General features: G+C 42.0%; 1 protein-coding gene across 1 annotated transcript in view; it reads right to left on the bottom strand.

Annotated features, from left to right (window-relative positions):
- The window catches only part of NPFFR2 (neuropeptide FF receptor 2), a 317674-nt gene that overhangs the window by 58699 nt on the left and 231658 nt on the right, over window positions 1-27317 (bottom strand). The gene's annotated exons all lie outside the window — the stretch shown is intronic.

Below are 27317 nucleotides of genomic sequence, written 5' to 3'. Positions count from 1 at the left end.
TCCTGTGCCTTTGTAGCTCATACGTCACCAAAACATCAGCGATCCACCTCCATGCTTTACAGTAGGAATGGTGCTCCTTTCATCATAGGTCTTGTTGGCTTCTCTCCAAATGTAACATTTATGGGTGTGGCCATAAAATTCAATTTTGGTCTCATCACTCCAAATTACCTTGTTCCAGAAGTTTTGAGGCTTGTCTCTGTGCTGTTTTGTGCATTGTAGGCAAGATACTATGTGGCATTTGCGCAGTAATGGCTTTCTTCTGGTGACTCGACCATGCAACCCATTTTTCCTCAAGAGCCTCCTTATTGTGCATCTTGAAAAGGACACATAGATAGTTTTCAGAGAGTTCAGTACTTTAGCTGACGTTATTTGTGGGTTTTTCTTTGCATTCCGAACAATTTTCCTGGCTTTTGTGAACAATATTTTTGTTAGTCTACCTGACCGTGGATTCATTTTTACAGAATCTCTGATTTTCCTTTTGTTAATCACAGTTTGAACGCTGCTGACTGGCATTATCAATTCCTTGGATATCATTTTGTATCTTTTTCCTGTTTTATACAGTTCAACTACCTTTTCCAGTAGATCCATTGACAATTCTTTTGCTTTCCCCATGACTCACAATCCAGAAACATCAGTGGCTGGATTAAATATGAAAGAGTCTGTCTGGATCCCAGAAACTCACTCAACTTTTATGCACACACTGATTACAAGCAAACAGGTCACAGATGAGGATGTTTCCTTTAGTAGCCATTCAAACCCATTTGTGTCAACTCCTGTGCATGTTATCAGGGCAAAATCACCAGGGTATCTGAACTTTTGATCAGGGTCATTTGGATGTTTTGGGCTGTCATTATGATTTAAAAAGAGAAAACACAGTAGTTTGACAATAAACAACATCACACAACCACTAACCATGAATAGAGAAAAAGTTTTGGAGTTATCATTCATATTCTCTGAAAAATGACCAAGAAAGCAAAAAGTCTGCCTGGGTATGTATAATGTAGAGCACAACTGTATATCAAAATTAGTGGCCATGTAGATATATAAAGGACTGATATGGACCAATTGTCATGAAACAGGAGAGAGACTGGAGAGAAAAAGCTGATATTACTGTCCAAATTTATAAACAAAATAAAGTTTATCAGGTAAACAAATATACAATAGGTGTAAAGGGAAGGGTGTAGAACACATATCACAAAAAGTGTTGTAAAAAACTGGTGAGCACATACATGGGCATAACTGCATATACGAGAGTGTGTAACATGACAAACCAGTTTATAATGCATATGCAGTGCCTTGAAAAAGTATTCGGCCCCCTGGAATTTTTAAACCTTTTTCCACATATCATGCTTCAAACATAAAGATACCAAATGTAAATTTTTGGTGAAGAATCAACAACAAGTGGAACACAATTGTGACGCTGAACAAAATTTATTGATTATTTAAAATTTTTGTGGAAATTCAAAAACTGAAAAGTGGGGCATCGGCCCCTTTGACTTAATACTTTGTTGCACCACCTTTTGCTGCGATTACAGCTGCAAATTTGTCAGATCGTTTGTGAACAGCAGTTTTCAGCTCTTTTCACAGATTCACGATTGGATTGAGGTCTGGACTTCGACTTGGCCATTCTAACACCTGGATATGTTTATTTGTGAACCATTCCATTGTAGATTTTGCTTTATGTTTGGGATCATTCTCTTGTTGGAAAATAAATCTCCATCCCAGTCTCAAATCTTTTGCAGACTCCAACATGATTTCTTCAAGAATGGTCCTGTATTTGGCTCCATCCATCTTCCCATCAATTTTAACCATCTTCCCTGTCCCTGCTGAAGAAAAGCAGGCCCAAACCATGATGACGCCACCACCTTGTTTGACAGTGGGGATGGTATGTTCATGGTGATGAGCTGTGTTGCCTTTACGCCAAACATATCATTTGGCATTGTTGCCAAAAAGTTCTATTTTGGTTTAATCAGACCAGAGCACATTCTTCCACATGTTTGATGTGTCTCCCAGGTGGCTTGTTTAAACTTTAAACAACACTTTTTATGGATATTTTTGAGAAATGGCTTTCTCTTGCCACTCTTCCATAAAGGCCAGATTTGTGCAGTGTACGACTGATTGTTGTCCTATGGACAGACTGTCCCACCTCAGCTGTTGATCTCTGCAGTTCATTCAGAGTGATCATGGGCCTCTTGGTTGCATCTCTGATCAGTCTTCTCCTTGTTGAGATGAAAGTTTAGAGGGATTTGCAGTGGTATGATACTCCTTCCATTTCAATATGATCTCTTGCACAGTGCTGCTTGGGATGCTTAAAGTTTTATTAATAATTTTGTATCCAAATCCAGCTTTAAACTTCTCCACAATAGTATCACGGACCTGCCTGTTGTGTTCCTTGGTCTTCATGATGCTCTCTGTGCTTCAAACAGAACCTTGAGACTATTACAGAGCAGGTGCATTTATACGGAGACTTGATTACACACAGGTGGATTATATTTATCATCATTAGGCATTTAGGACAACATTGGATCATTCAGAGATCCACAATGAACTTCTGGAGTGAGTTTGCTGCACTGAAAGTAAAGGGGCCGAATAACGACCCAGGAAAACATACTCAGAAGGGAGGTAAGAACATTTCTAAAACAATCCACAGTGAGGAGATTGGAACAAAACAAAATCCTCTAAACTGCATGCTCGCAAACGCCAGAAGCCTGACAAACAAGATGGAAGAACTAGAAGCAGAAATATCTACAGGTAACTTTGACATAGTGGGAATAACCGAGACATGGTTAGATGAAAGCTATGACTGGGCAGTTAACTTACAGGGTTACAGTCTGTTTAGAAAGGATCGTAAAAATCGGAGAGGAGGAGGGGTTTGTCTCTATGTAAAGTCTTGTCTAAAGTCCACTTTAAGGGAGGATATTAGCGAAGGGAATGAGGATGTCGAGTCCATATGGGTTGAAATTCATGGAGGGAAAAATGGTAACAAAATTCTCATTGGGGTCTGTTACAAACCCCCAAATATAACAGAAAGCATGGAAAGTCTACTTCTAAAGCAGATAGATGAAGCTGCAACCCATAATGAGGTCCTGGTTATGGGGGACTTTAACTACCCGGATATTAACTGGGAAACAGAAACCTGTGAAACCCATAAAGGCAACAGGTTTCTACTAATAACCAAGAAAAATTATCTTTCACAATTGGTGCAGAATCCAACCAGAGGAGCAGCACTTTTAGACCTAATACTATCTAATAGACCTGACAGAATAACAAATCTGCAGGTGGTTGGGCATTTAGGAAATAGCGACCACAATATTGTGCAGTTTCACCTGTCTTTCACTAGGGGGACTTGTCAGGGAGTCACAAAAACATTGAACTTTAGGAAGGCAAAGTTTGAACAGCTTACAGATGCCCTTAATCTGGTAGACTGGGACAATATCCTCAGAAATGAGAATACAGATAATAAATGGGAAATGTTTAAGAACATCCTAAATAGGCAGTGTAAGCGGTTTATACCTTGTGGGAATAAAAGGACTAGAAATAGGAAAAACCCAATTTGGCTAAACAAAGAAGTAAGACAGGCAATTAACAGTAAAAAGAAAGCATTTGCACTACTAAAGCAGGATGGCCCCATTGAAGCTCTAAAAAACTATAGGGAGAAAAATACTTTATCTAAAAAACTAATTAAAGCTGCCAAAAAGGAAACAGAGAAGCACATTGCTAAGGAGAGTAAAACTAATCCCAAACTGTTCTTCAACTATATCAATAGTAAAAGAATAAAAACTGAAAATGTAGGCCCCTTAAAAAATAGTGAGGAAAGAATGGTTGTAGATGACGAGGAAAAAGCTAACATATTAAACACCTTCTTCTCCACGGTATTCACGGTGGAAAATGAAATGCTAGGTGAAATCCCAAGAAACAATGAAAACCCTATATTAAGGGTCACCAATCTAACCCAAGAAGAGGTGCGAAACCGGCTAAATAAGATTAAAATAGATAAATCTCCGGGTCCGGATGGCATACACCCACGAGTACTAAGAGAACTAAGTAATGTAATAGATAAACCATTATTTCTTATTTTTAGTGACTCTATAGCGACAGGGTCTGTTCCGCAGGACTGGCGCATAGCAAATGTGGTGCCAATATTCAAAAAGGGCTCTAAAAGTGAACCTGGAAATTATAGGCCAGTAAGTCTAACCTCTATTGTTGGTAAAATATTTGAAGGGTTTCTGAGGGATGTTATTCTGGATTATCTCAATGAGAATAACTGTTTAACTCCATATCAGCATGGGTTTATGAGAAATCGCTCCTGTCAAACCAATCTAATCAGTTTTTATGAAGAGGTAAGCTATAGACTGGACCACGGTGAGTCATTGGACGTGGTATATCTCGATTTTTCCAAAGCGTTTGATACCGTGCCGCACAAGAGGTTGGTACACAAAATGAGAATGCTTGGTCTGGGGGAAAATGTGTGTAAATGGGTTAGTAACTGGCTTAGTGATAGAAAGCAGAGGGTGGTTATAAATGGTATAGTCTCTAACTGGGTCGCTGTGACCAGTGGGGTACCGCAGGGGTCAGTATTGGGACCTGTTCTCTTCAACATATTCATTAATGATCTGGTAGAAGGTTTACACAGTAAAATATCGATATTTGCAGATGATACAAAACTATGTAAAGCAGTTAATACAAGAGAAGATAGTATTCTGCTACAGATGGATCTGGATAAGTTGGAAACTTGGGCTGAAAGGTGGCAGATGAGGTTTAACAATGATAAATGTAAGGTTATACACATGGGAAGAGGGAATCAATATCACCATTACACACTGAACGGGAAACCACTGGGTAAATCTGACAGGGAGAAGGACTTGGGGATCCTAGTTAATGATAAACTTACCTGGAGCAGCCAGTGCCAGGCAGCAGCTGCCAAGGCAAACAGGATCATGGGGTGCATTAAAAGAGGTCTGGATACACATGATGAGAGCATTATACTGCCTCTGTACAAATCCCTAGTTAGACCGCACATGGAGTACTGTGTCCAGTTTTGGGCACCGGTGCTCAGGAAGGATATAATGGAACTAGAGAGAGTACAAAGGAGGGCAACAAAATTAATAAAGGGGATGGGAGAACTACAATACCCAGATAGATTAGCGAAATTAGGATTATTTAGTCTAGAAAAAAGACGACTGAGGGGCGATCTAATAACCATGTATAAGTATATAAGGGGACAATACAAATATCTCGCTGAGGATCTGTTTATACCAAGGAAGGTGACGGGCACAAGGGGGCATTCTTTGCGTCTGGAGGAGAGAAGGTTTTTCCACCAACATAGAAGAGGATTCTTTACTGTTAGGGCAGTGAGAATCTGGAATTGCTTGCCTGAGGAGGTGGTGATGGCGAACTCAGTCGAGGGGTTCAAGAGAGGCCTGGATGTCTTCCTGGAGCAGAACAATATTGTATCATACAATTATTAGGTTCTGTAGAAGGACGTAGATCTGGGTATTTATTATGATGGAATATAGGCTGAACTGGATGGACAAATGTCTTTTTTCGGCCTTACTAACTATGTTACTATGTTAATATTGCACGCCCCACTTTTCAGTTTTTGAATTTCCACAAAAAGTTAAAATAAGCCATAAATTTTGTTCAACTTCACAATTGTGTTCCACTTGTTGTTGATTCTTCACCAAAAATTTACATTTGGTAACTTTTTGTTTGAAGCATGATATGTGGGAAAAGGATGAAAAGTTCAAGGGGGCCGAATACTTTCGCAAGGCACTGTATTACAGGAAAAAACAGTAAGGTCATGATATGTAGTAATGGAGTCACTGTTTAGGAGGCAAGTGCTAAAGAGTAACTAGTAAGACTAAGCACATGTTAGTGATATACTGGCAAATGCCATGGCAATGTGCAAACAGATATAAAATAAAAGACTATACCTATGTACAGGAACAACAGGAATACCAGCAAAGTGCGCACCCGGTACAGAGAAAAAATATGAAAATATGAGATGTTTATTTGTTAATCACACTTACTTATGTGGCACCATCATATTCCACAATGCTTTGCAGACATTGGCCTCTTTGTCCCTATTGGGTCTCACTATCTAAATTCCCTATCAATATGTCTTTGGAATGTGAGAGTAAATCGGAATACCTGGAGGAAATCAACAAAAACACGGGGAGAACATACAAACTACTTGCAGATGTTGTCCATGGTGGTCAAGAGAATCTGGACAATTATGCAAATGACACTCTGATCAAAGTCTGATTAGAGTGTCCACATAGTGTGATCTGATTCCCTTGGATGAGGAGAATTGAAGCACACCGTGAGGAAAGGATACAGAATAAAATTTCTCCATCTTTTCCATTGTGTCAGTGCGCTGGAATCATTGGACTGCACTCAGATGTCATCCATTGAAATGCATGGCCGAGTGATCCGAATACCCGTTTAAACTTGCGATATACTCCATTTTTTTCTTGGATCGACTAGACTCAAAATCAAACATTTGTGAGGCAGCATAGAAAAACATTGGTCCGAGTGTGATTCAATGTTTTGTTAAATTGCACTCACATGAAAAATACAGTGGTTTGAGTGAGTCCTTACTGTGTATTGCCCGGTGTCATTTCCCGCACCAGGATGGTCCGTGCCGGTCATGCATTTAAACTATCACTGCATGTAAACATGCAGTGACAGTTCAGTGCTGACAGCTGTCTGTGACAGCTGAGAGGCACGGGAAGAGGAGCGGTGACCCATGCTGTCGGTCCTCGCACCCAGATCCCTGTGATCGGTCAGACAATCTAACTGACCGATCACAGCATGATCACACAGGAGATGCGGAAATATTAGCACTTCCTGCCCAATCAGTGCAGCAGCTCAGCTCTGCCAGTGGCTGAATGTCTGCACTAACAGCCAGGAGCAGTGTCAGTGCCGCCCCTGGCTGTTAATCCCCTAAATGCTGTGATTGAGTGCAATGGCAGCATTCAGGAGGAAGGCAGAGGGATGGGATCTAACTCTGCCTCCAGATCGGCATCCCTGTGACATCATCTCGAGGCCCAATCATTACCATGGTGACCCGGGGTCGTCATGACGACCCCCGAGTCATCAAGCTACAGAAAGCTTCTGAGACCATGCTCACAGCAAAAAAATTATGTTTAAAAAATTGTGCTGATGTAAATTAGACATGTGAGAAATGCTATTTATTAACTATTTTGTTTAACATAACTCTCTGACTTAGGGGCATAAAAATTTAAAGTTTGAAAATAAACACAAGAAATTTCGAAGAAATTTTACCAGTAATTTGCTAAATTCCTTATTTAGTTATATGACACAATTTCAAACGGCAACAAATTTTGCTATCGGAAACATAAAGCATAGAATCTTATTAGCCTTTCTTCAAATGCCCCCTTCCTTTATTGGTTTGCAATGTGTATAATTAGATCCCAGATTTAATAAAGTTTCATCCACAATCTTTATTACTTCGCTTACGGCTGGATTACTATTGAGCAGAAAGGTGAAAAAGGGAAAAAACTCAGTAGCACTTGTGCTTTGTCAATCCCTTGACAATCCATTAAAAACAAGATTTATTTTTGATGCATTTTTTTTACATACTGTGTTGTGCTTTTCAGTACTAAATGACTGAACGGGGTCATGTAAAAGTGTGTCAAACGTAAATAAATGTTGGCATTTACATTCTGAAAAATTACTTTCTATAAAAAACTCAAGTAGGGAGAAGTCACGTACGTCAAAAATCCACACATACAGTATCTTCAAATAATTGTGACTCAAATGCTGAGGTGCAGTATCAAATGATAAGGCAAGAATATTTGGACATTATCATTGAAATGAAGCCAGTGACATACACACTGGGACATTTAGCTATGTTGGTGAGCATTGGATTTTACCTATACTGCTGCTTTATATTTCCTCTTCCGGTTTACTCACTGTTCTATTTCAGCAGTCCATTAACCCTTTAGCCACCTTATGCATATTTACGTTTTATTGGTCTGTGACTTACAGTTAGGGCCAGAAATATTTGGACAGTGACACAAGTTTTGTTATTTTAGCTGTTTACAAAAACATGTTCAGAAATACAATTATATATATAATATGGGCTGAAAGTGCACACTCCCAGCTGCAATATGATAGTTTCCACATCCAAATCGGAGAAAGGGTTTAGGAATCATAGCTCTGTAATGCATAGCGTCCTCTTTTTCAAGGGACCAAAAGTAATTGGACAATGGACTCTAAGGGCTGCAATTAACTCTGAAGGCGTCTCCCTCGTTAACCTGTAATCAATTAAGTAGTTAAAAGGTCAGGGGTGGATTCCAGGTGTGTGGTTTTGCATTTGGAAGCTGTTGCTGTGAGCAGACAACATGCGGTCAAAGGAACTCTCAATTGAGGTGAAGCAGAACATCCTGAGGCTGAAAAAAAAGAAAAAATCCATCAGAGAGATAGCAGACATGCTTGGAGTAGCAAAATCAACAGTTGGGTACATTCTGAGAAAAAAGGAATTGACTGGTGAGCTTGGGAACTCAAAAAGGCCTGGGCGTCCACGGATGACAACAGTGGTGGATGATCGCTGCATACTTAATTTGGTGAAGAAGAACCTGTTCACAACATCAACTGAAGTCCAGAACACTCTCAGTGAAGTAGGTGTATCTGTCTCTAAGTCAACAGTAAAGAGAAGACTCCATGACAGTAAATACAAAGGGTTCACATCTAGATGCAAACCATTCATCAATACCAAAAATAGACAGGCCAGAGTTAAATTTGCAGAAAAACACCTCAAGAAGCCAGCTCAGTTCTGGAAAAGTATTCTATGGACAGATGAGACAAAGATCAACCTGTACCAGAATGATGGGAAGAAAAAAGTTTGGAGAAGAAAAGGACGGCACATGATCCAAGGCACACCACATCCTCTGTAAAACATGGTGGAGGCAACGTGATGGCATGGGCATGCATGGCTTTCAATGGCACTGGGTCACTTGTGTTTATTGATGACATAAGAGCAGACAAGAGTAGCCGGATGAATTCTGAAGTGTACCGGGATATACTTTCAGCCCAGATTCAGCCAAATGCTGCAAAGTTGATTGGACGGCGCTTCATAGTACAGATGGACAATGACCCCAAGCATACAGCCAAAGCTACCCAGGAGTTCATGAGTGCCAAAAAGTGGAACATTCTGCAATGGCCAAGTCAATCTCCAGATCTAAACCCAATTGAGCATGCATTTCACTTCCTCAAATCCAGACTTAAGACGGAAAGACCCACAAACAAGCAAGACCTGAAGGCTGCGGCTGTAAAGGCCTGGCAAAGCATTAAGAAGGAGGAAACCCAGCGTTTGGTGATGTCCATGGGTTCCAGACTTAAGGCAGTGATTGCCTCCAAAGGATTTGCAACAAAATATTGAAAATAAAAATATTTTGTTTGGGTTATGTTTATTTGTCCAATTACTTTTGACCTCCTAAAATGTGGAGTGTTTGTAAAGAAATGTGTACAATTCCTACATTTTCTATGAGATATTTTTGTTCAACCCTTCAAATTAAACGTTACAATCTGCACTTGAATTCTGTTGTAGAGGTTTCATTTCAAATCCAATGTGGTGGCATGCAGAGCCCAACTCGCGAAAATTGTGTCACTGTCCAAATATTTCTGGCCCTAACTGTATCTAATATTTTTGCGTCGTCAGTCACCACTGACCCACTTGTACCTACCTCGATATTTAACCCTAGAACGCATATTGGGGACATTTTAGGCCCCCATGCTTACATTTTTGCTATTATCTGCAAAATTACTTTAGTTAGAATTTTGAAACTCCAGGTATTCCTCAAGTATGTCGTTGATAATATCCAGTTGATCATATAATTTTTTTCATAGGCTTTATGGTGTAATAATGCTTGTTTGGTGAAAACTACATCTGTACGAATTGGGGGCCTTTTAGGCCCCCGCTATTTTTATCATGTTCTCCATAGTGTTTGTGTCTCAAGTTACTTTATTTGTACTCAGTAATGCTGGTGGAGGGGCCAGGGTGTGGATAATAACATGTGAGGATGTCATGTGATTTTTGGAGGGAGTGATAAGGCCATTACATCACCTCAGGTCCTTCGGAACACAGTAATGAGCTGTGTATAGAGTACTGAGGACAGTATACACTGTGAGCTAATTGCTGAAGGACCTGTGATAAGATAAGCTGTTGAGAGGAAATCTGATTCATTATCAGTTTCTGTTTCTAAGAAGCTTGCAAAGGCTAGAGCTTGTGAGCCACAAAAATCCAGAGAATTGTACACCACCTAAAAGTATAAATGGTAAGAGCTGCCGAGGGTGAGAGGAAGAAGGGGGGACATTACACTTACAGTGTGTTACACACAAGCAAAGAGTGGACAACCCTGATTCTGTTCATTGTTTTTTCTTTTAGTTTGCTAACATCTAGTCAGCAATGGTACACTCTTCCTCCAAGTGTCTGACTGACCAAGAGATTGAAGCGATTATGTTTCAAAGTGATGATGAAAGTGAACTGTCTTTGTCTGATGAAGAATATCTGCCACCAGCTAATCAAACATCCTCATCCAGTGATTCTTCTGACGATGAAGAAGTGAATCTAGTGGATCCTCAAGAAGTGATAAGCAGAACATCCAAAACAAATGTTGTTTGGGACAGTAATCCTACATTAGTCAGACGTACTCCAACACACAATATTGTGAGACAGGCTCAAGGAGCTGTGGGAAGTCCCAGTTACTTTACCCCTAAAGATGTATTCTGTACTTATTTTTCTGACAATATTGCAGAAGAGGTCCTATTATGTTCAAACCTAGAAGGAAGACGTATCGCTTCTGCAAAAAATAAGTCCTGTAAAAATATCTCAAAAGAGGAACTTTATGCATATATTGGACTTTTACTGCCGGCAGGGAGTCAAAAATCGTATGATGTCCCAATACGATAATTATTTCTGGACCCACTTTCTGATCCACACTATAAGGCGACAATGTCAGTGGGCAGATATGAGGAAATTAGAAGAATCATTCGTTTTGATGATAAGCAAACTCGTGCAGTGAGGTTTGAAACAGAGAAATTAGCCCATACCTAATACTGGTTATAGGTCAGCAAAAGTTAATGTAACACAATTAACCTATACTCTAAAAATATATATAAACAATACCTATTTTATTAATTACATGAATCCATAAAACAACCACAGACATAATAACACAGACAACCGTGCTCTCTACCTAGCCCTAAGCAAAGGGCCCTAGATAACCCCTACCTGGCAGCGGAGGTTGGCACCCTACACACAATCGAGATTGGTGCCCCCACTCAACGTCGGCTAGCCCTGTTGCTCCTGTTGATGCCCTACACAAGTGTCACAATTGGGCCTCCATTTGCTCAACAGGAAATGATAGGGTAAAGGTAATTAAGCTGCCGATATAGCCCGTAATGATATGGGGCTACCACAAAAATACCAGGGTGAGAGACACAGACTCACAAAGTGCAAAACAGTGCAGAAAATAAGGTGCTAATAGTGAAAAAAGCCTTGCTATACTGCTCCCTATAATCTTAGTACCTGCCTAGCCGCAGGGGTTGGCACCCTACTGTACAGCGGAAATGGCGCCCACCCTCCACGTCGGCTGACCCTAGGATTCCCTATGAGTAACTATATCGATAGGCAGGAAAGAGTACATATGACTCATAATAAAAATTGATATATATGAAGACACGATATGGCAGGTATACTGATAGGATAACACATTAGCTGGAATTCAGACTATGCCCATATGCAAAAGCAATGAAAAAGTATATATCCAAATAATTTGGGAAAAAGTCCTTTATGTGCCTACATACACTAGTATGCTTTGATAATACACACAGTTGGAGGTCAAATTAAAAAGAAAAATACCTTAGATGTCATTAGATAGCCCATATATATAAACCATCTTAACTTAATTGATCATTTTAGTCTGATAACGTGTAATATAGCTATGGAGCAGTTAGCAAGGAAATGATACTCATCGTTCGGAAGATGTCATAATGCGCCTCAACGCGTTTCACCTAACGGATCATCAGGAGGCATAGATGAATGGATGTGGATGTGTCCACATTAGATAGCCCATATATATAAACCATCTTAACTTAATTGATCATTTTAGTCTGATAACGTGTAATATAGCTATGGAGCAGTTAGCAAGGAAATGATACTCATCGTTCAGAAGATGTCATAATGCGCCTCAACGCGTTTCACCTAACGGATCATCAGGAGTCCACATCCATTCATCTATGCCTCCTATCTAATGACATCTAAGGTATTTTTCTTTTTAATGTGACCTCCAACTGTGTGTAATATCAAAGCATACTAGTGTATGTAGGCACATAAAGAACTTTTTCCAAAATTATTTGGATATATACTTTTTCATTGCTTTTGCATATGGGCATAGTCTGAATTCCAGCTAATGTGTTATCCTATCAGTATACCTGCCATATCGTGTCTTCATATATATCAATTTTTATTATGAGTCATATGTACTCTTTCCTGCCTATCGATATAGTTACTCATAGGGAATCCTAGGGTCAGCCGACGTGGAGGGTGGGCGCCATTTCCGCTGTACAGTAGGGTGCCAACCCCTGCGGCTAGGCAGGTACTAAGATTATAGGGAGCAGTATAGCAAGGTTTTTTTCACTATTAGCACTTTATTTTCTGCACTGTTTTGCACTTTGTGAGTCTGTGTCTCTCACCCTGGTATTTTTGTGGTAGCCCCATATCATTACGGGCTATATCGGCAGCTTAATTACCTTTACCCTATCATTTCCTGTTGAGCAAATGGAGGCCCAATTGTGACACTTGTGTAGGGCATCAACAGGAGCAACAGGGCTAGCCGACGTTGAGTGGGGGCGCCAATCTCGATTGTGTGTAGGGTGCCAACCTCCGCTGCCAGGTAGGGGTTATCTAGGGCCCTTTGCTTAGGGCTAGGTAGAGAGCACGGTTGTCTGTGTTATTATGTCTGTGGTTGTTTTATGGATTCATGTAATTAATAAAATAGGTATTGTTTATATATATTTTTAGAGTATAGGTTAATTGTGTTACAAGAGAAATTAGCCCCTATCAGTTATATCTGGAACATATTTATCAAAAATTGCACAAAACTTTACAATCCTAGTACTAATGTTACTGTAGATGAGCAACTTGTACCGTTCAGAGGACGCTGCAAGTTCATACAATACATGCCCAGCAAACCAGCCAAGTACGGAATAAATATCTTCTGGATGTGTGATTCTGCAAATTATTATGGCATAAATGGCTTAATCTACTGTGGCAAGGAGGTTGGTGCACCAGTACAGAAGGATCTGGGGTCTGAAATAGTCAAAACTCTTGCTGTTCCAATAATACAATTCAGGTAGAAACATTACCATGGACAATTATTTCACCAATGTTGAACTAGGCAATTTTCTGCTTGCAAAAGCTATTAAACTTGTTGGTACTATAAAGCAAAACAGACGAGAAATTCCAGAAGCACTGAAACACAATCATCAGCGAGCACTTTATGAGAGTGTCTTTGGATTCAATAACAAAGCGACTTTGGTATCTTACAAGGCGAAGAAGGAGAAATCTGTAATTTTACTCAGTACTATGCATCACGATTGCAGTGTTGACAGCAATGACAAAAAATTGAAACCAGAAATCATCCTGCATTACAATACAACAAAAGGAGGTGTAGATAAAATGGATGAGATGGTGGGAGAATATTCGTGTAAGAGGCAAACAAAATGATGGCCTGTAGTACTATTTTCAAATATGCTTGATGTAGCAGCCCTAAATTCATTCATTATTTATACAGAACCTCATCCGGAATTTCATGCACAGAGGAAGGACAGGAAACGCATATTCTTGAAGGACCTTTGTCATGAACTTGTAATGCCTCACATGATAGAGCGAAGCGACTTGACATGCTTGCCAAAGCAAACTAATGAAGCAATGAAACGGTGTGGCGTACAGTTTCACATTATACCAGAGCCAGGAGAAAGAAAACGAAAGCGTTGTTTCATGTGTCCAAGAAACATAGAGAGGAAAACTGAGCGATATTGTTCCACTTGTAAAGAAACTGTTTGCAAAGAACACTCTTCTGAAAATATAACATGTCAAAATTGTTTGGAAGACTAATATAATAGAAAAGAAAGTTAGAATAAAAATGTAGCTGCAGCTAGTTTGCTATAGATTTCTATGCGTTTTTGTGTGTTTCATGCCTCTGTGTGAAATTTGGGAAAAAAAAAGATTTTTTGGTGTTTTCTGTGAAAAATTATAATTAAAATGTTGTCCACTATTCACATTTTATTGAGCAATTATGAAATAAACTTGTGAAAGTTATTTAAGTGTGTTTTTCTACATTATGTGCATGGGGGCCTAAAAGGCCCCCAATACGTTAATATGTATATTTTTAACGTCATGCGTTCTTACGTTCTAGGGTTAAGTTGTGTGCATTTTTATTGTATATATATATATATATATATATATATATATATATATATAATGTAAATATGTATTTATTTACCTTTCACGTGTTTGCTCAAATTATTTGGAGTTTATATACTCCTCATGACTGTAGGTCTAGTATATTATTTAGTGCCCATATATGATTTTCAGACATGGCCAAAAAGTATTGAAACCCTTGAAATTGTTCCAGAAAATGAAATATTTCTCCCGTAAAATTATTTCAATTACACGTTTTGATAAACACATGTTTATTTCCTTTGTGTATATTGGAACAACACATGTCCAATTTGTCTTTTTTCTATGTTTTTTGTGTTGTTCCTATATACACAAAAAAAATAAACATGTCACAAATAACAAAACGTGTAATTGCAATCATTTTCTGGGAGAAAAACTTCATTTTCTAGAAAAAGTTCAAGTATTTTAACACTTTTGAGTGGGGATACAGCAATCAAAAAATAAAAAAAGCATTTAATAGAGCAAAGCATCTATCACGATACACTTTACTATATGGGGTTAATACAAGTAGAAATCAAGATGTTGTCCGTTTTGTGACGAAATATCATTCCCACTTTCCCCATATGCGACGGGCATTGGATAGATCTTGGCACATTTTGACGGCTGATCCCATTATTTCAAGATTTATACCTGAGCATGCTTCCATCATGGCAAGGTGGTCTAAGAACTTAAGGGATCATTTAGTTCATAGTCATTATTCAGGTGAACCTTTAAAAACTTTCCTTGATGTGGCGGCGGAGAGACGTGGATGTTTCCCGTGTGGCCGATGTGTGGCTTGCCCCAATGTAGAATGGTGTAGTACATTTACTGATTCTAAGGGCTCTAGACAATTTGAAATCAGAAAGCGGATCTCTTGTACTGACAAAAATGTCATCTTCTATGCCATATGCCCGTGCAATAAAATATATGTCGGTCTCACTAACAGACAGTTCAAAGTTCGAATTAGAGAGCATGTACGTGGCATTATGGCCGCAGCCACACAATCGGACATATCCCAACAAAAGACTCTCCATCACCACTTTAGGGACCACCATGGCTGTGATGGTAACCACATTAGATTTCGTGGTATTGATAAATTAGAGGCCGGTATCCGTGGTGGTGGTATTTCAAAGAGACTTGCCCAAATGGAATCCAGATGGATTTGGACCCTTCACACAGTTCATCCATCTGGATTAAATGAAAACCTGTCTTTTGCCCCATTCTTATGATCTATCTCTATCTTTCCATGCCAGTTTAAACTGGCATGATACCGCGTCTTGGAATGTTGCCATTATGTGTGTTTTTGTTTTTAATTGTTTTTATATGTTTTATTTTTACAGTATTTGTCACTTTTGAACCTTAAATCTAGGCCATCCCACCTTCAAGTGACTTCGCCTATCCACACCTAACTATCTCATGCTACACGATTTTGGGATACATCCAGTCCTTTGTAAATTACTGATGCAGCAAACTGGAAAGATGATTTCAGATGGATTCGCTAAACTGATGTACTAACTATGATACTATGTTTTCTTTTTATACTATCAAGTGATGTTCGCTGCATTGTTAAATGGACTGCCAATGCTAATTGTGTGAAGTGTTTTCAATGCAATTTATTAATTTCTTCCCAGAATATTTGTGCTAAATTGTGGTTTTTGGTTTGTGGTGTGGTATCTACTATGTGGACCTTCTCGGTGTGTACGCGCCTGTCTTCACTGTCTCTGCTGCTCCCAGTGGCTTTCAGCATCTTACCATGGTTTGCAGTGTCCTTAGGACCTGCGGTCATGTGACGCCGACGCCACTTGGCGTTGTGTTGTGAATTCTGTGGCAGAGCTCCCTCCTGTGGTCACAAGTGGTACTTCGGCTGATTCTCTCTGTGAGCTTCCGTTGGTGGAGGAGAGTGGTACTGCGGCTTCTGAGTTTCCTTCCTCAGGTGATGTGGTAAAGTCGTTAGGTGCTGCTCTATTTAACTCCACCTAGTGCTTTGATCCTGGCCTCCAGTCAATGTTCTAGTATTGGACCTGTTTCCTCCTGGATCGTTCCTGTGGCCTGCTGCTCTGCATAGCTAAGTTCTGCTTTTGTTATTTTGTTTGCTGTTTTTTCTGTCCAGCTTGCTTATTTGTTTTTCTTGCTTGCTGGAAGCTCTGGGACGCAGAGGGTGTACCTCCGTGCCGTTAGTTCGGTACAGAGGGTCTTTTTGCCCCCTTTGCGTGGTTGTTTATAGGGTTTTGTGTTGACCGCAAAGTTACCTTTCCTATCCTCGCTCTGTTCAGAAAGTCGGGCCTCACTTTGCTAAATCTATTTCATCTCTACGTTTGTCTTTTCATCTTAACTCACAGTCATTATATGTGGGGGCTGCCTTTTCTTTTGGGGTATTTCTCTGAGGCAAGGTAGGCTTATTTTCTATCTTCAGGCTAGCTAGTTTCTCAAGCTGTGCCGAGTTGCATAGGGAGCGTTAGGTGCAATTCACGGCTGCCTCTAGTGTGGTTGGAGAGGATTAGGGATTGCGGTCAGCAGAGTTCCCACGTCTCAGAGCTCGTTCTATGTTTTTGGGTTATTGTCAGATCACTGTATGTGCTCTGACTTCTATGTCCATTGTGGTACTGAATTACCTTATCATAACAGTACTGGAGGCCCAAAGTACTAATGAGTCCCAATAGAGGGAAAAAAGAATTTCTGAGACCATTTTTTTTTCTTTGCACTGTGTTTTGCCTTTTTTTTCCCCTAGACATTTGGGTGGTTCAGGACACAGGTGTGGACATGGACATTCAGGGTCTGTGCTCTTCAATGGATAATCTCGTTAGAAATGTACAAAAGATTCAGGATTTGGTGGTTCAGAATCCTATGTTAGAACCAAGAATTCCTATTCCTGATTTGTTTTATGGTGATAGAGCCAAGTTTGTGAATTTCAAAAATAATTGCAAACTGTTTCTGGCCTTGAAACCTCGCTCCTCTGGTGAACCAGTTCAACAAGTGAGAATTATTATTTCTTTTTTGCGTGGCGACCCTCAAGACTGGGCATTTTCCCTTGCGCCAGGAGATCCTGCATTAAGTAATATTGATGCGTTTTTCCTGGCGCTCGGATTGCTGTATGATGAACCTAATTCAGTGGATCAGGCAGAGAAAAATTTACTGGCTCTGTGTCAGGGTCAGGATGAGATAGAGGTATATTGTCAGAAATTTAGAAAGTGGTCCATACTCACTCAATGGAATGAAGGTGCGCTCGCAGCTATTTTCAGAAAGGGTCTCTCTGAAGCCCTTAAAGATGTCATGGTGGGATTTCCTATGCCTGCTGGTCTGAATGAGTCTATGTCTTTGGCCATTCAGATCGGTCGACGCTTGCGTGAGCACAAATCTGTGCACCATTTGGCGGTATTATCTGAGCATAAACCTGAGCCTATGCAGTGCGATAGGACTTTGAACAGAGTTGAACGGCAAGAACACAGACGTCTGAATGGGCTGTGTTTCTACTGTGGTGATTCCACTCACGCTATCTCCGATTGTCCTAAGCGCACTAAGCGGTTCGCTAGGTCTGCCACCATTGGTACGGTACAGTCAAAATTTCTTTTGTCCGTCACCTTGATCTTCTCTTTGTCATCTTATTCTGTCATGGCATTTGTGGATTCAGGCGCTGCCCTGAATTTGATGGACTTGGAGTATGCTAGGCGTTGTGGGTTTTTCTTGGAGCCCTTGCAGTGTCCTATTCCATTGAGAGGAATTGATGCTACGCCTTTGGCCAAGAATAAGCCTCAGTACTGGACCCAGCTGACCATGTGCATGGCTCCTGCACATCAGGAGATTATTCGCTTTCTGGTGTTGCATAATCTGCATGATGTGGTCGTGTTGGGGTTGCCATGGCTACAAGTCCATAATCCAGTATTAGATTGGAAATCCATGTCTGTGTCCAGCTGGGGTTGTCAGGGGGTACATGGTGATGTCCCATTTCTGTCTATTTCGTCATCCACCCCTTCTGAGGTTCCAGAGTTCTTATCTGATTACCGGGATGTATTTGATGAGCCCAAGTCCGATACCCTACCTCCGCATAGGGATTGTGATTGTGTTATCGATTTGATTCCTGGTAGTAAATTCCCAAAGGGTCGACTGTTTAATTTATCTGTGCCTGAGCACGCCGCTATGCGGAGTTACGTGAAGGAGTCCTTGGAGAAGGGGCATATTCGCCCGTCATCGTCGCCATTAGGAGCAGGGTTCTTTTTTGTGGCCAAGAAGGATGGTTCGCTGAGACCTTGTATAGATTACCGCCTTCTAAATCAGATCACGGTTAAATTTCAGTACCCCTTGCCATTGTTATCTGATTTGTTTGCTCGGATTAAGGGGGCTAGTTGGTTCACCAAGATAGATCTTCGTGGTGCGTATAATCTTGTGCCTATTAAACGAGGCGATGAATGGAAAACTGCATTAAATACGCCCGAGGGCCATTTTGAGTATCTAGTAATGCCATTCGGACTTGCCAATGCTCCATCAGTGTTTCAGTCTTTTATGCATGACATCTTCCGAGAGTACCTGGATAAATTCCTGATTGTGTACTTGGATGACATTTTGATCTTCTCGGATGATTGGGAGTCTCATGTGAAGCAGGTCAGAACGGTGTTTCAGGTCCTGCGTGCTAATTCTTTGTTTGTGAAGGGATCAAAGTGTCTCTTTGGTGTTCAGAAGGTTTCATTTTTGGGGTTCATCTTTTCCCCTTCTACTATCAAGATGGACCCTGTTAAGGTTCAAGCCATCCATGATTGGACTCAGCCAACATCTCTGAAAAGTCTGCAAAAGTTCCTGGGCTTTGCTAATTTTTATCGTCGCTTCATCTGCAATTTTTCTAGTATTGCTAAACCATTGACAGATTTGACCAAGAAGGGTGCTGATGTGGTTAATTGGTCTTCTGCTGCTGTGGAAGCTTTTCAAGAGTTGAAGCGTCATTTTTCTTCTGCCCCTGTGTTGTGTCAACCAGATGTTTCGCTTCCATTCCAGGTCGAGGTTGATGCTTCTGAGATTGGAGCAGGGGCTGTTTTGTCGCAGAGAAGTTCTGATTGCTCGGTGATGAAACCATGCGCCTTCTTTTCCAGGAAGTTTTCGCCTGCTGAGCGAAATTATGATGTTGGCAATCGAGAGTTGCTGGCCATGAAGTGGGCATTCGAGGAGTGGCGTCATTGGCTTGAAGGAGCTAAGCATCGCGTGGTGGTCTTGACTGATCATAAGAACTTGACTTATCTCGAGTCTGCCAAGCGGTTGAATCCTAGACAGGCTCGTTGGTCGCTGTTTTTTGCCCGTTTTGACTTTGTGATTTCGTACCTTCCGGGCTCTAAAAATGTGAAGGCGGATGCTCTGTCTAGGAGTTTTGTGCCCGACTCTCCGGGTTTATCTGAGCCGGCGGGTATTCTCAAAGAGGGAGTAATTGTGTCTGCCATCTCCCCTGATTTGCGGCGGGTGCTGCAAAAATATCAGGCTAATAAACCTGATCGTTGCCCAGCGGAGAAACTGTTTGTCCCTGATAGGTGGACGAATAAAGTTATCTCTGAGGTTCATTGTTCGGTGTTGGCTGGTCATCCTGAAATCTTTGGTACCAGAGAGTTAGTGGCTAGATCCTTTTGGTGGCCATCTCTGTCGCGGGATGTGCGTTCTTTTGTGCAGTCCTGTGGGATTTGTGCTCAGGCTAAGCCCTGCTGTTCTCGTGCCAGTGGGTTGCTTTTGCCCTTGCCGGTCCCGAAGAGGCCTTGGACACATATCTCTATGGATTTTATTTCAGATCTTCCCGTCTCTCAAAAAATGTCAGTCATTTGGGTGGTTTGTGATCGCTTCTCTAAGATGGTCCATTTGGTACCCTTGTCTAAATTACCTTCCTCCTCTGATTTGGTGCCATTGTTCTTCCAGCATGTGGTTCGTTTACATGGCATTCCAGAGAATATCGTTTCTGACAGAGGTTCCCAGTTTGTTTCGAGGTTTTGGCGAGCTTTTTGTGCTAGGATGTGCATTGACTTGTCTTTTTCCTCGGCTTTCCATCCTCAGACTAATGGCCAGACCGAACGAACCAATCAGACCTTGGAAACATATCTGAGATGCTTTGTTTCTGCTGATCAGGATGACTGGGTGTCCTTTTTGCCTTTGGCAGATTCTTTTTCCATTCATAGCGTATTCCATAGGTCATTGTTGCGGAGATACGTGGCACCTATGGTTCCATCTGTTGATCCTCCTGCCCCGGTTTTGGTGGAGGGGGAGTTGGAGTATATTGTGGAGAAGATTTTGGATTCTCGTGTTTCAAGACGGAAACTCCAGTATCTGGTTAAGTGGAAGGGTTATGCTCAGGAAGATAATTCCTGGATCTTTGCCTCTGATGTCCATGCTCCCGATCTTGTTCGTGCCTTTCATATGGCTCATCCTGGTCGTCCTGGGGGCTCTGGTGAGGGTTCGGTGACCCCTCCTCAAGGGGGGGGTACTGTTGTGAATTCTGTGGCAGAGCTCCCTCCTGTGGTCACAAGTGGTACTTCGGCTGATTCTCTCTGTGAGCTTCCGTTGGTGGAGGAGAGTGGTACTGCGGCTTCTGAGTTTCCTTCCTCAGGTGATGTGGTGAAGTCGTTAGGTGCTGCTCTATTTAACTCCACCTAGTGCTTTGATCCTGGCCTCCAGTCAATGTTCTAGTATTGGACCTGTTTCCTACTGGATCGTTCCTGTGGCCTGCTGCTCTGCATAGCTAAGTTCTGCTTTTGTTATTTTGTTTGCTGTTTTTTCTGTCCAGCTTGCTTATTTGTTTTTCTTGCTTGCTGGAAGCTCTGGGACGCAGAGGGTGTACCTCCGTGCCGTTAGTTCGGTACGGAGGGTCTTTTTGCCCCCTTTTCGTGGTTTTTTGTAGGGTTTTGTGTTGACCGCAAAGTTACCTTTCCTATCCTCGCTCTGTTCAGAAAGTCGGGCCTCACTTTGCTAAACCTATTTCATCTCTACGTTTGTCTTTTCATCTTAACTCACAGTCATTATATGTGGGGGCTGCCTTTTCCTTTGGGGTATTTCTCTGAGGCAAGGTAGGCTTATTTTCTATCTTCAGGCTAGCTAGTTTCTCAGGCTGTGCCGAGTTGCATAGGGAGCGTTAGGCGCAATCCACGGCTGCCTCTAGTGTGGTTGGAGAGGATTAGGGATTGCGGTCAGCAGAGTTCCCACGTCTCAGAGCTCGTTCTATGTTTTTGGGTTATTGTCAGATCACTGTATGTGCTCTGACTTCTATGTCTATTGTGGTACTGAATTACCTTATCATAACAGCGTTGTGGTTGGCTTGGAGACTTGCGCGTCATTTCCATCCGAGAAAGTCACTTCCGGTCACGCTGTGACGTCAGTATGTGCCATGTTAAGGGTTGGATGGTATAAAATGGAATACTCACTGGCATTGTGCAGGCCCCCCGAAGAAGGAAGGTCCGAAACGTGTGACGGGGTGGATGCGCACTAACTTGGCTGTACCTTTTGCCCTGTTATTATCGGTAATATTACATCTATGTACTGTATGTTGCTAATTATGCACAGGTCTATGCCACTTATCTGGTAAGGTGATTAATGGTCACCCTGTGGCCGGTATGGGCAAACATATGATGGTATATATTGTGGCTATACCCCATTTTGATTTTTGCTTAATAGGTTTCATAAATTTATCTATACTTTGAATGTAATGTATGTGGTATTCCTTGAGCTTAATATAGCTTACGATCTGTGAATCATTTATACCTCATTGGTAGCAGCCTTGGTCCCTGCGCGGCCTATTTTGCACTTTTTTGTGTAATATTCCCTTGTGATTAATCCCTCACTACCTTTGTCTCCTTGTTGTATGTTATTAATAAACTTTGCACTTTTATATAAACACAAACCTGTGTATCATCTGTTCTGTTAGTATGTTCATGTCCCCAGGAGATGTATGTCAAGTGCAAATGAGAAGACCGTATTATGTGAACCTGGAAATTATAGGCCAGTAAGTCTAACCTCTATTGTTGGTAAAATATTTGAAGGGTTTCTGAAGGATGTTATTCTGGATTATCTCAATGAGAATAACTGTTTAACTCCATATCAGCATGGGTTTATGAGAAATCGTTCCTGTCAAACCAATCTAATCAGTTTTTATGAAGAGGTAAGCTATAGGCTGGACCACGGTGAGTCATTGGACGTGGTATATCTCGATTTTTCCAAAGTGTTTGATACCGTGCCACACAAGAGGTTGGTACACAAAATGAGAATGCTTGGTCTGGGGGAAAATGTGTGTAAATGGGTTAGTAACTGGCTTAGTGATAGAAAGCAGAGGGTGGTTATAAATGGTATAGTCTCTAACTGGGTCGCTGTGACCAGTGGGGTACAGCAGGGGTCGGTATTGGGACCTGTTCTCTTCAACATATTCATTAATGAACTGGTAGAAGGTTTACACAGTAAAATATCAATATTTGCAGATGATACAAAACTATGTAAAGCAGTTAATACAAGAGAAGGTAGTATTCTGCTACAGATGGATCTGGATAAGTTGGAAACTTGGGCTGAAAGGTGGCAGATGAGGTTTAACAATGATAAATGTAAGGTTATACACATGGGAAGAAGGAATCAATATCACCATTACACACTGAACGGGAAACCACTGGGTAAATCTGACAGGGAGAAGGACTTGGGGATCCTAGTTAATGATAAACTTACCTGGAGCAGCCAGTGCCAGGCAGCAGCTGCCAAGGCAAACAGGACCATGGGGTGCATTAAAAGAGGTCTGGATACACATGATGAGAGCATTATACTGCCTCTGTACAAATCCCTAGTTAGACCGCACATGGAGTACTGTGTCCAGTTTTGGGCACCGGAGCTCAGGAAGGATATAATGGAACTAGAGTGAGTACAAAGGAGGGCAACAAAATTAATAAAGGGGATGGGAGAACTACAATACCCAGATAGATTAGCGAAATTAGGATTATTTAGTCTGAAAAAAAAAGACGATTGAGGGGCGATCTAATAACCATGTATAAGTATATAAGGGGACAATACAAATATCTCGCTGAGGATCTGTTTATACCAAGGAAGGTGACAGGCACAAGGGGGCATTCTTTGCGTTTGGAGGAGAGAAGGTTTTTCCACCAACATAGAAGAGGATTCTTTACTGTTAGGGCAGTGAGAATCTGGAATTGCTTGCCTGAGGAGGTGGTGTGTTATGTTTGCTAATGACAGGTGTTATGAAGGCAATCCAGAAACACAGTGTGCTTAGCGATCAGAGCGCACACAGTGATCTGACAAATACCCAAAAATACAAGAACGAGCTCTGAGACGTGGAAACTCTGTAGACTGCACACCTGATCCTATCCTAAACACAACTAAAAGCGGCTGTGGATTGCGCCTAACAACTACCTAGGCAACTCGGCACAGCCTAAGAAACTAGCTAGCCTGAAGATAGAAAAATAGGCCTGACTTGCCCCAGAGAAATTCCCCAAAGGAAAAGGCAGCCCCCCACATATAATGACTGTGAGTAGGATGAAAAGACAAAACGTAGGGATGAAATAGATTCAGCAAAGTGGGGCCCGATATTCTAGGACAGAGCGAGGACAGTAAAGCGAACTTTGCAGTCTACAAAAAACCCTAAAGCAAAACCACGCAAAGGGGGCAAAAAAACCCACCGTGCCGAACTAACGGCACGGCGGTACACCCTTTGCGTCTCAGAGCTTCCAGCAAAACAAAAGACAAGCTGGACAGAAAAAAAGCAAAAAGCACTTAGCTATACAGAGCAGCAGGTCACAGGAACAATCAGGAGAAGCTCAGATCCAACACTGAAACATTGACAAGGAGCAAGGATAGCAGCATCAGGCGGAGTTAAGTAATGAAGCAGTTAACGAGCTCACCAGAACACCTGAGGGAGGAAGCTCAGAAGCTGCAGTACCACTTGTGACCACAGGAGTGAATTCAGCCACAGAATTCACAACAGTACCCCCCCTTGAGGAGGGGTCACCGAACCCTCACCAGAGCCCCCAGGCCGACCAGGATGAGCCGCATGAAAGGCACGAACAAGATCGGAAGCATGAACATCAGAGGCAAAAACCCAGGAATTATCTTCCTGAGCATAACCCTTCCATTTAACCAGATACTGGGGTTTCCGTCTAGAGACACGAGAATCCAAAATCTTCTCCACAATATACTCCAATTCCCCCTCCACCAAAACCGGGGCAGGAGGCTCAACAGATGGAACCATAGGTGCCACGTATCTCCGCAACAACGACCTATGGAATACATTATGTATGGAAAAGGAGTCTGGGAGGGTCAAACGAAAAGACACCGGATTGAGAACCTCAGAAATCCTATACGGACCAATAAAACGAGGTTTAAATTTAGGAGAGGAAACCTTCATAGGAATATGACGAGAAGATAACCAAACCAGATCCCCAACACGAAGTCGGGGACCCACACGGCGTCTGCGATTAGCGAAAAGTTGAGCTTTCTCCTGGGACAAGATCAAATTGTCCACTACCTGAGTCCAGATCTGCTGCAACCTATCCACCACAGAATCCACACCAGGACAGTCCGAAGACTCAACCTGTCCTGAAGAGAAACGAGGATGGAACCCAGAATTGCAAAAAAATGGAGAAACCAAGGTAGCCGAGCTGGCCCGATTATTAAGGGCGAACTCAGCCAACGGCAAAAAGGACACCCAATCATCCTGGTCTGCAGAAACAAAACATCTCAGATATGTTTCCAAGGTCTGATTGGTTCGTTCGGTCTGGCCATTAGTCTGAGGATGGAAAGCCGAGGAAAAAGATAGGTCAATGCCCATCCTACCACAAAAGGCTCGCCAAAACCTTGAAACATACTGGGAACCTCTGTCAGAAACAATATTCTCAGGAATGCCATGCAACCGAACCACATGCTGAAAGAACAAAGGTACCAAATCAGAGGAGGAAGGCAATTTAGCCAAGGGCACCAGATGGACCATTTTAGAAAAGCGATCACAGACCACCCAAATGACTGACATCTTTTGAGAAACGGGAAGGTCAGAAATGAAATCCATCGAAATATGTGTCCAAGGCCTCTTTGGGACCGGCAAGGGCAAAAGCAACCCACTGGCACGAGAACAGCAGGGCTTAGCCCTAGCACAAATCCCACAGGACTGCACAAAAGTACGTACATCCCGTGACAGAGATGGCCACCAGAAGGATCTAGCCACTAACTCTCTGGTACCAAAGATTCCAGGATGACCAGCCAACACCGAACAATGAAGTTCAGAGATAAGTTTATTAGTCCACCTATCAGGGACGAACAGTTTCTCTGCTGGACAACGATCAGGTTTATTCGCCTGAAATTTTTGCAGCACCCGCCGCAAATCAGGGGAGATGGCAGACACAATGACTCCTTCCTTGAGGATACCCGCTGGCTCAGATAAACCCGGAGAGTCGGGCACAAAACTCCTAGACAGAGCATCCGCCTTCACATTTTTAGAGCCCGGAAGGTACGAAATCACAAAGTCGAAGCGGGCAAAAAATAACGACCAACGGGCCTGTCTAGGATTCAAGCGCTTGGCAGACTCGAGATAAGTCAAGTTCTTATGATCAGTCAATACCACCACGCGATGCTTAGCTCCTTCAAGCCAATGACGCCACTCCTTGAATGCCCACTTCATGGCCAGCAACTCTCGATTGCCCACATCATAATTACCCTCAGCGGGCGAAAACTTCCTGGAAAAGAAAGCACATGGTTTCATCACTGAGCAATCAGAACCTCTCTGTGACAAAACCGCCCCTGCTCCAATCTCAGAAGCATCAACCTCGACCTGGAACGGAAGAGAAACATCTGGCTGACACAACACAGGGGCAGAACAAAAACGACGCTTCAACTCCTGAAAAGCTTCCACAGCAGCAGAAGACCAATTAACCAAATCAGCACCCTTCTTGGTCAAATCGGTCAATGGTTTGGCAATGCTAGAAAAATTACAGATGAAGCGACGATAAAAATTAGCAAAGCCCAGGAACTTTTGCAGACTTTTCAGAGATGTCGGCTGAATCCAATCCTGGATGGCTTGGACCTTAACTGGATCCATCTCGATAGTAGAAGGGGTAAAGATGAACCCCAAAAATGAAACTTTCTGCACACCGAAGAGACACTTTGATCCCTTCACAAACAAAGAGTTAGCACGCAGGACCTGAAAAACCATTCTGACCTGCTTCACATGAGACTCCCAATCATCTGAGAAGATCAAAATGTCATCCAAGTAAACAATCAGGAATTTATCCAGATACTCACGGAAGATGTCATGCATAAAAGACTGAAACACAGATGGAGCATTGGCAAGTCCGAACGGCATCACTAGATACTCAAAATGACCCTCGGGCGTATTGAATGCAGTTTTCCATTCATCTCCTTGCCTGATTCTCACCAGATTATACGCACCACAAAGATCTATCTTAGTGAACCAACTAGCCCCCTTAATCCGAGCAAACAAGTCAGATAACAATGGCAAGGGATACTGAAATTTAACAGTGATCTTATTAAGAAGGCGGTAATCAATACACGGTCTCAGCGAACCATCCTTCTTGGCTACAAAGAAGAACCCTGCTCCCAGTGGTGATGACGATGGGCGAATATGTCCCTTCTCCAGGGATTCCTTCACATAACTGCGCATAGCGGCGTGTTCGGGCACGGATAAATTAAATAATCGACCTTTAGGGAATTTACTACCAGGAATCAAATTGATAGCACAATCACAATCCCTATGCGGAGGTAGAGCATCGGACTTGGGCTCTTCAAATACATCCTGATAATCAGACAAGAACTCTGGGACCTCAGAAGGGGTGGATGACGAAATCGACAAAAATGGAACATCACCATGTACTCCCTGACAACCCCAGCTGGATAC

This window comes from Ranitomeya imitator, chromosome 1 (genome assembly GCF_032444005.1).
Source record: "Ranitomeya imitator isolate aRanImi1 chromosome 1, aRanImi1.pri, whole genome shotgun sequence".
Classification (NCBI taxonomy): Eukaryota; Metazoa; Chordata; class Amphibia; order Anura; family Dendrobatidae; genus Ranitomeya; species Ranitomeya imitator.
Note: the sequence above shows the minus strand (reverse complement) of the source record. Positions and strands in the feature narration are given on the sequence as shown.